The following is a 10,773-nucleotide window of genomic DNA, read 5'->3' as shown; positions in this document are numbered from 1 at the left end:
ATAACTCGATCACCGATCAATAATAAAATCGAGTCGATGTAACCTAAAGGACATAACATAGATGTCTGGTAAACTAGAGCATACCGTTTAGCCTTCTTCAAGTACTATAGTATATTCTTTACCAATCCAATGTCCTTGGCCATGGTTAATATGATATCAAGCTTCTATGCCAACGGCAAAGCTAATATCTAACTTAATTCACACCATAGCATACATGAGACTTCCAATTACAGAACTTGTCTCATTCTTCTTGATCTCATTCAGTGTCGAAAAACACTTGACTAGAGACAAGATAATTCCATCCAGGGAAGTAAAAACTTTTCTTGGAATTTTCAATGCTAAAGTGTCTAAGTATGATGTAGATGTAGGATTCTTTAAGAAAACTTAACATTCTTTTTCTAGCAATCTAATGACTGAGATGCTTAGAATGTAATTAGTTTATCTTAAATCCATCATCCTTAAACTGGGTAGACGACCAGTTTTCTACGCTAGATAACCCTTTGAGTTGTTTATCAACTTTTATAGATGTCATCATCGTAGAGTACCAAGAATACCATATATAGTGCACTTTCAACTTTCTTGTACTTGTAGCACATAACCATTAAGATGCTCCATGTAGATGATCTCCTCAAGAATTCTACTTAAAGAAAATTGTCTTGACAATCATAATACATACATCCTAATATATGTAAGCTACAATAGACAATATGATACAGATCGACTTAGGCAGAATTGCACCCGAGAATATGATTCTCTCTAGGTGTAACCCTTTAGCCATTATTCTAGCCTTTTAAGATCCATGTTTACACTTGCAGATCCACAAGCTCCCACTGGCTAAAATAGTCTATGGGTAGTATCGCAAGTCTTGCAAACATTCTTGTCTATCTTAGATTATTATTCAGAATCTATCATCTTATCAAGAATGATTATCTGAATGAGTCAATGCATCCTTGTAGTTACATGGATTAGATTCAAGTCGATCTAAAACTGAGTCTAAAGACTCTTAGATCCATGAACTTGTTATGTTCGCAAGGAACGCTCCTACTACGACATGACTCTTATAATCTTAGGTACAAATGTTGATTTTCTAAGTGCATAAGCATCTAATGGTATGACTTCTAGGTTAAGATGGAAAATAGATATTCTCATTATCTTGAGAATTATCATGCTTGTTAGGCTTGTTTTCTTCTCATAATCTTCATCAAAGAATCTAGTATTGATGTAAACAAACACTTATCTTGCCGTGAAGATTATAGAACCCGTACCTTTTCTATCAATTGGGACAATCTTAAAACATACCTCAGTACACAACTCCAATTACTTGGATACCTTTTCCAAAACATGTGTTGGAATAACTCCACACCTTGAGATGTGCTGGACTAGACTTACCTCTAGTCCACAACTCGTGTTTTGTAGAGGGTATTGATGTTATGGTAGTTTCTTTAAGATATAACTCGTTGTTTCCAACGTAAATCCCATCAATGATATGGTATCATTGAGTGAAACTGTTCCCATATCGAACTTGTCTTAGAGAGACTTCGATATTTTCTTATATGACTATCCCATTCTTTAGAAGAATGCTTGGAGTAGTCAACTAGGATTTAACTCCCACTACTGATCTTAACTCATTGCTCGTCTCCCATGGTGTAGACCATTGAGACTTGCTAGTCTTTCTATGTTGCATCTCTATAAGTATTCTGAATCCCTTGAACCACAAAGGATCCTTACTTATAGTGCATCAACCAGACTTACTTGACTTTCGAGCTATTTAACAAGCAAGTTGTTAAAATCTCGATAGTCACTTGAGTTAGAAAAAATCAGTTTGAACAATTACTAAGTACTTTCTTGGCCTTATGTCTAAGTGCCATAAATACTTTATCATTCATTGTATAAGAAGTTGAACTATTGTTCGAAACTCAATCTTGTTGCATTTATATTGTTTAGATACTATGATGTATAATTTGTTTTTCTATGGTACTATGATAGATATTTGAATCACATTTCTTAATAATGCACGCATTATAAAATGACATCGAACATCGCTTAATCGTAAACAAGTTTAGAAACTGAAACTGAATTCTTTCTAAACTAAATTGTACCAATAAAACAAAACTCTAACATCAAAACAAAACAATTAAGTGAGCATAAATAAATAGCTCTCACTGCAACAACTGCCCAACTGGATTGAGATCTCTCCTTTAGAAGTTACATTGTTATCTAAGTCATTGTCCTTCTTTAGAAGAGGTCAATCCGACTTACAATGCATCTTTACTTTACCTTTTCACCTAATTTATCTTGCCTTTCTTGCTTTCAGCAGGCATTGATGACAATTCAGCTCTTCCCTCTTTCCATTGCTAGTCTTTTGTTCGATTGAACTAAGACATAGGAAAGATGCAACTTTAACGAATTTGTTATCTATCATGTTATCTTCCTCTATTATTAATAAAGTGAATATCATGTAGAAGGTTTCCAACTTTTAAGTAACAACCTTCATACTATCACTTCCTATTACATTTTATGAAGAATTGAGTGTAGAAACAATTTGAGTAACTGAATCAGAAGATTCCTCAAAATATTCTATCTCTCGTGGATATTCCAATAGAATCTGGACATTGTCCTTATTGGATATTCTTCTTTCATCAATATAAACCAAGACGTGTCTTACTACTTAAAAGAAAGTAGTTTGACCTTCTATCTCAAAGAACTTGTCAAGTACATGCATAAAATGCATTCTTGAATTTTCTTTATAGAATTTTGTCAAGGAAATAGAGGACATGAATTGGTGAATACAAACTTTAAGTTTTCAGCAGTGAGAATCTTATCCATTTATATTTCCAGTCTACATAATTTTGGCCTTCGAGTTTGATTTCTTTAAGGTTCGCAGACATTATTAAGAATTTGGCTGAGAAGAAATAAAACTATTTATCACATACAATGCTTGATACATAATCGCAAACAACCACAAAACAATTTATGTATCTCGCAACTGCCAAAACCAAAATAAGTACGCCTCTAGGGAGGTCATACAAATTCGGATTCCAACAATTTCCTGGTCACAATACCGACGAATAGTCCAGAGACCACTAAGGTGGCATGGCCGCCAAATATTGCCTAAGCTTTTACCATAAATATTTGCATCTAGGAATTCATTTCTGTTTTGACACTCCTTCTAGGGAAGGTCGTACGCCACTAACAAAATTCCATAGCTATCTCATAAATATGTTTAAACATACGAACTTGCAATTTCACAGGATTATGGCTCCCACTAGGGTGGGCCGCGATAATATTAGAAACATGCTTCTAGTTTAAACAATATACCGTTAAGAAGTCTAATCTAATGAACTTGCTATTTCGTAGGATTATTGCTCCCACTAAGGTGGGTTGCGATAATATTAGAAACTGCTTCATATATAGACCAATTTATGGAGACCATATACAATGCACTATTGTAATTATCGCTTAGTCATTTTGAACATGGTTTTTGCATAATTATCACATAAGCAGATAAGGCAGATTAATCCACTTATAATAGATAATCACCAAATAAATAGACAAATCCATTTACTTCATGGTAATTAATCACACTGGATGATTATTGAAATTATTTAATAAATCTAGGCAGATTTTCTTAAATAATTAATTAATTTCTTATCTTATCCGAAATAGGAATTTCAGATTTGATAAGTTTATCTTGGATAATGGTTATCCAAATTAATTTAGGATTTACCTAGATAGAATTTAATCTATCTAAATCCTCTTAGGATTATCCTAGATTTTACATGGATAAAATCAAATCCTAAAACTCAAGATAAGACTGACCTTGGATTATCATTATCTAAATCATACCAGGATATTTTAGGATAGAAACAAATCTTTCCAAATCCATAAGATGAAGATAAAATCCAATCATTCTAAGATTTTTTTTTAAAAAAATCTTAGATTATTTAGAATAAGAAACTAGGATATATCAACTCTATTTGGATTTATACTAGATAAAACTAATTTTATCAAAATCCAATTAGATAAGGATTATCTTATATTATCTTTATCCTAATTTATCTAGGATATTTTCAAAATAGAATAAATCTATTTATATCCATAAAATTAGGATAAACTAGAATTAATATTAATTAATTCAACTAGGATTTAACTGGATAGAACTAAATCTATCTTAAACCCAAAAGATAATTACAATACTGGATTAATAATTATATAAATCTTCTTAGATATATTCTAGATAGATGTAAATCTATCAATATCTACAAGATACAGAACAATTTTATTATCTAAATCTACTAGGATATTTTCTAAATAGAATTAATTCTATAAATATCCACAAGATAAAAAGATAAATATGGATTTTAATTATCCAAATCTACTAAGATATATTCTAGATAGATTTAAATCTATCAATATCTATAAGACATGGATAAACATAATTAAAATTTATCTTAGTCTATCTAGGATTTATTCACATAGAATTAAATCTATATAAATCCATAAGACAATAAAATTAATTATTATCCAAATTTATCTAGGATTTGTCTAGATATCATTAAATATATCTAAATCCATAAAAATAAGGATAAAATCCAAACTTAATTAATTATTTATCTAGTCTATCTAGGATTTATTTACATAGAATTAATCTATATAAATCCATAAGACAAAATAAAAAATTAATTATTATCATCCAAATTTATCTAGGATTTATCTAGATAGAATTTAATCTATCCAAATCCATAAAATAAGGATAAATTCCAACTAATCCAAGATTTAAGATATGTCAAATCTTATTCTAAATTATATCTTGAAAAATATTCAAAATTAATTCCTAGGGCCAGGGAAACCCTAACTAATTTTGAATGATTCTCCAAATTTAGTTCCTAGGGTTTAGGAAACCCTAACTAATTTTGAATTTTCTCCATATTAGTTCCTAGGATTTAGGAAACCCTAACAAAATTTGGAAATCTGCGCCGCCACACGAGCCCGGGAAACGCCACCAACGGGCTCCCACTCGAACCGCAACCGCTGCTGGATGCCTCTGGTAACCCTCCTGGGAAGTTCGTGTGGGCTGCCCAGCTCGCTAGGTAACCCAGTCTGAAGCGCCTCCGATCCCAGACTGCCGCTGCAGCTGTTGCCCGTCAAAGTGCCAACAACGCTGCTATCATTGCTAGTGCTCCCATATCGCGATCGATATTACAATTGTAATTCAATTCACCACAATCACGTACAAAAAATACGAATTGAGAATTAAATCACGTCCATGTAATTACATATGATTTCATGTAATCATTACAATTTCAGAATGAAACATTCACATACAAAAACGATGCAGATACATGTTTTAGGGAAAAAGTCAATCAAACTTAATTCCATGTAATGATTACCAACAAAACAAATTTGTTAATCAAAACATTAATTCAAGTAAGTAGAGAATTGATTTTCCCAAACAGCGGCGCTCAATTCTTCTCCCGACGCTATCGTCGTTCTTTGTGTTCTTAGGGTTTTCGAACCATGCAAATTATAAAACAAATAACAAGAAACGAAAACGCACAGAATCATGCATTTCACATAACATGAAATTAATCCACATAATCAGAGCCAAAAATTGGCTCTGATACCAATTGCTGGGGATTGGTGCCCCTTGCACAGCGGAAGACATGCATACACAAATAAATCATGCATCCAGATCTATTTGACCGATTATGGGATCAATTAACCACATGTTAAAAAAGCAAATTGCATACAAGAACACAAATAAATCATGCTTTAAGGAATTAAACCCTAATTCATGATATTCTACGGATTAGGGCTACCGATCTGATTCTCCAAAGAATCGACGATTGCTTGCTCCTTCTCCACGAGATGATCTTCGAACTCAACCATAAATCTTCTAATTTTTATCCCGAACTCAGATTATGACCTTTGGGTGGGCAAAGCTTGTCAGAATCGAAAAGGGCTTGATTAGAAAGAAGACAGAATATCAGTTTTGTCAAAAAACCGATTTTTCGTCCACTCCCAGATGGGAGCACGAAAATTAATGATTAAAATTTTTAATTAAGTCTCCTTTCTAATCTCCTTTTATATTGAGTTAAGGTGGACTAGATTATGGATCCATGGAGGTTGGACTTGGGCCAAACCTGTTGGACTTTGATAAGGCTCGTTTCATGCACCGGTTTAGGGTTAAAATTTTGTGCATTTGGGGCGCTAATGTGCGTTGTTGAGTTCAGGTGCGTAGTAAATCTGTCGGACCCAGGAGTTGTTGTTACCTGACCTGGCAGATGCAAAAGAAATGAAATTGAAGCAAAAGTCAGGAGTCGTCGTTCAGACCTGGGAGAATCAAAAGTTGGCGACAGGAGCAGAATGGAGCGAGAGCAAATTATCTTAAAGAGTCTTACTCAAGGGCAAGGGCGTAAAATCACCGGAGGGATACCCTAGGGATCAGAGCCTCACATATATAAAGAGCTCAACCTTGAAGAACAAGAGAATCCGGGAAAACAGCCACTTCTGCACTTTCTTAGCTCTAGCTTTCGTTCCATGCTTTAGTTCCACACTTCAAGTTTCTCATTTCGACTGCTGCGCACTTGGACATGGAGGATTCTGGCCATCGTGGTTCTCGTCATCGTTGTTATTTTGCTGCTGTGTAACACCGCCTTGTGGAGGCGAAGAAACAATTTTATTTGCTTTCGTCTAGTACCTTGTTGGTTTTTAAGTTTCGCAACTCTAGTTTCCTGCTTTGATCTGCTGGATTCAGACTTATTTACAGTTATTATGGAAGTTTATGTTTGCTTTTGGTTGGATATCTCTGAGTTTATGTTAATCTCTTGTTTTTAGCTTTCGTTCTTTGTTTGTTGTTGAATGTTTGGAGCTGAGATCTGTGTTTGTTGTTGGAGGTTGGGAATTTGCATATGAAGATGTTTGGATTTGTTGAATCGTGGTGTTTTGGAGTTGAAGTTTCGCATATTTGGTGCTTGATGTTTACGTTATGCATGATTATGTCTATTTACTTTCTGTTTCTGTATCCTTTAGGTCCAGTAGCGTAGATCTGTTAGTTTAGGCTTTAATTTCTCGTTCTAAGTCTTGTTTTAAGTTTAGATTTAAGGTTGCTCTGTTTTCATGGTGTTTAATACCCTGTTTTCTCTGCTATTCTCGTTTGGTTCCCGAAGAAGATGAAGTTGGTGGTAGTTAGAACCAGATCTGCTTTATGTCAGTACTTTTCTGCATGTACTTTACTTTTTCTGCATATCTGCTAGACCTGTCAGTACGATCTACTTTGTCTCTTTTACTTTTCTGCATGCTTTTCCAGACCCTGGTAGTTTAAGGAATTTGTCTTGCTTTTTCACTTTATGCTTGTCTGTCCAAATTAGGAAAGTCTGTCTAGTTAAGTTTACCCCAGCTGTCTTAGAACTTAAAAATATCTCGCTTTCTCTGAGTCATGTATGTTCCGTACGCTTTCGTTTCTTAGGCCCAGTAGGTAGAGTAAAGTTCTCCTAATCTATTAGACCCAGTAGGTAGAGTAAAGTTCTCCTGATCTATTAGACCCAATAGATAGAGTAAAGTTTCGCTTATCTCTCATACCCAGTAGTTTTAAGTTCTCGACCCACAAAAAATTGCGTGGCAGCAGCCAACTCTTTTCCAAAACATCCTCAAATACAGTTCCGTAACACCTGCTTCCTCGTGGGATCGATCCTTTACTTCCCTGTGCTAAGTTATAGTATAGTGGGTTGAGGTTTTTTTGAAGGGACAGAGTGCACCCAACGACCCCTTTCTAGCAAGTTTCATGATCTTCTAGCCCCTGAAGTCTAGTCGAATCCTCTGGACCTGTTAGATCGTGTGACTCATATCACAGTACAAATCTGCACTGCACTCTCTGGACCTGTCAGACTTTTACTAATTAAATTGAGCCCCAATTTAATATAAGTCCAAACAGAATTATTATCATCCACTATAGTATAATAATATTGACTGCCCGTCCAATCCCAAATTACGAGTAATCCGGGCTTTTACCTCTTTAATTTATTATTTCTCGTGTTTAAGATATAAATATCCATTAATTAATTTAAGTATGCTATTTGACTTTAATTAATTAATATCTTTTTCCAAGAGTTGTCTAGTTCAAAATCTTTATTTATTATTCTGGAATAAATTCCAACCGGCCGGGTTTCTGAATAATAAAACCTTTTTCAAACACCTCTTGAGGATATTATCAAACTGGACTCACCCAGCACACGATTCATTGCAATAACAATACTATCACCTCTAGACATTGATCACCACTACCCAAGATATCAGGATTCTTGGATTGCGAAAAATCCGCACCATTTGATAAATCAAAGTAGTGCATAATCAATATCGTATGCTCAATGTTATGTCAACAATGATTAATAAATAACAATCACCGAGACTTCGTCTTTCGGTAAATAGCAAGAAAGACTTATCTCAACCGTTAGATCCTTCAGTGCTATACCACACCAGTGTCGTTTATTTCCTAAGGTAAGGAAATATGCGGACTGACACTGCAACCTTTCACGAATAGAATCACTATTATTATCACATTGTGCTTGCTTGTGCATTTATAAGATGTTTTACAAACATTTAAATGCATAAGAAGTAAACAAAGTCTAAGTCTTTTGCTTAGTAGACCGGTTGTGGGCGTCGTCCACTTTAAGGTAACACGGTCAGATCTATGCAATGCTTTGCAAAAGAAAAAGAAGAATTTCACAACCTAGATAGGCTTTGACTACCTATCGTGAAAGGTTGCAATGTCAGTCCGCATATTTCTAAGCCTTACTGAAATAAGATGACATTGGTATGGTATTGCACTGAACGGATCTAACAGCAAGACGTGTCTTTATGCTATCTACTGAAAGACTAGGTCTTAATAAAATACTATTTCTTAGTCTACATATGTTAGCATTGAGCATACGGTATTGATTATGCACTACTTTGACTTATCAAATGGTGCGGGTTTTTCGCAACCCAATAATCCTGATATATTGGGTAGTGGTGATTAATATCTAGCGGTGCTAGGTGATACGCCCGGATTTTGCACTGTTTTAAGGCCATTATTTGGTCCGTTTTTGTTATCAAAATCACTCTACATGTCCATTATTTGCATATTCTATACATTTTGTTATTTTGACGTGTTTTGTGAGAAATGTGCATATTTGAGCCGAAAAGGGGAGTAAAAACGCATAGTCTGGAAATCTGGAGTCAGACGGCGACCAGCGACCGCCGCGAGTTGTACGGCGACCGCCGGCGCCCGGCGGGCAGAGCTATGTGGCGGCCCGCCTCGGAAATTTACGCTAGGAGAAGAGTCTCGCCCGGTGACCGCCGGAGGATATGTGGCGGTCCGCCACCGAAGGGTCAGAGTCTCTGGACTCCAACGCGGCGACCGCCGGCCAAGGTGCGGCGGCCCGCCGGAGAAAGGCGGCGAATCCGACCAGCCCTAGATTTGCTCCAAGATTTACCAAATTTTGCAGATCTTTTCCTTCTATGATGAGGAATAATCTTCCCCTATAAATAGGACCTCAAGCTTCATCAAAAGAGAGTTTTTTTTCAGACAACAAGAACACATTCATAGAGATCAAAAGCTAGAGTACTTCAATTGTGCAAGGAGTTGAAGAAGGATTTCAAGAACATCAAGAACGACAAGGATTCAACCTACGGGTTTTATTTGCTTTAGTTTTATGTTCAGATTGCTTTCCCTTCAATCTATGTTTTTAGTTTATTCAGTCATGTGTAACTAAACTCATAGGATTCTAGGGATGTGTTAGTAGCAACTTTGGTTATACAATTCCGTTTTCTATTTAATATCCGTTTTGTTTTTACTTTGTTTCTTCCCTAAGTTAATCATGATGCTTCATAATTGAGTGACACAATTATGTATGATTCAATACAACTTGCTTCATAACTATGACAGAGTTCTAGCGAGTTAGATCCACTTAGTAGACACTACAGTTAGCTTCCTTTAAAACGGCAATGTTAATTGAGAGTGAGGACTTTTCAAGGGTCTTAGGAGCTTTTTGGAGTTACGTGTTAGGATTGACAACCCTAATGTTAGTAATCAACGTTTGTATCGCATGAGCATAAGCTAGGTGACTCGTCCTTTCAAAGTATTAACTGTGCTAGGGTATTGTAGTTTGGAATTTGTATAACCATAAAAGCGAAAGCACATCCCTGGAATTCCCCTTATCTCTATACTTTTCTCTCCGTGATTTGCTTGCATTTCGTTGTTTACTGTTTTTAATATTTACTGTTTTCAAAAAGTTACAAAAAATTCTTGTTTCTCCAGATAGTAATTGAGTTCTAGTAGAAGATAGACACTTTGTGTACATCTTCCCCGTGTTCGATACCCGGTACTAACCTTTTGCTATACTATACCTACTCTGTATACTTGCAGGTATTTATAGTGCAAATAAAAAGTGCATCAAGTTTTTGGCGCCGTTGCCGGGGAAGACAATTCACTTTGGAGTGATATCTTCAAACGGATAATCTTACTACTTTGGATTTTTATTGCTTTCTGTTTTAATTTTTTTTTAGTTTAATTTGTTTTTGTTTTCAAGTCTTGCAGGTTTTGTATGCGAACGCGTTCTGGGAAGTACATCTTAGAGCCGCTTGATTTAGAACTTGAAAGAACTCGTAGAATAATAAGAAGTGAAAAAGGATCAGGAAAAATGGGTGACCGAACAGATATTGAGAAGCTGCAGGAGATGGTGAAGTTGCTGATGGATGAGAGAGATGCGGAGAGAGCAGCCCGAGAAGCCATGG

The sequence above is a fragment of the Salvia hispanica genome, chromosome 2 (assembly GCF_029641045.1).
Source record: "Salvia hispanica isolate PSC_SH4W2 chromosome 2, Shi_PSC_v1, whole genome shotgun sequence".
NCBI classification, from domain to species: Eukaryota; Viridiplantae; Streptophyta; class Magnoliopsida; order Lamiales; family Lamiaceae; genus Salvia; species Salvia hispanica.
The sequence above is the reverse complement of the archived record's forward strand: the minus strand, read 5'-3'. Positions refer to the sequence as shown.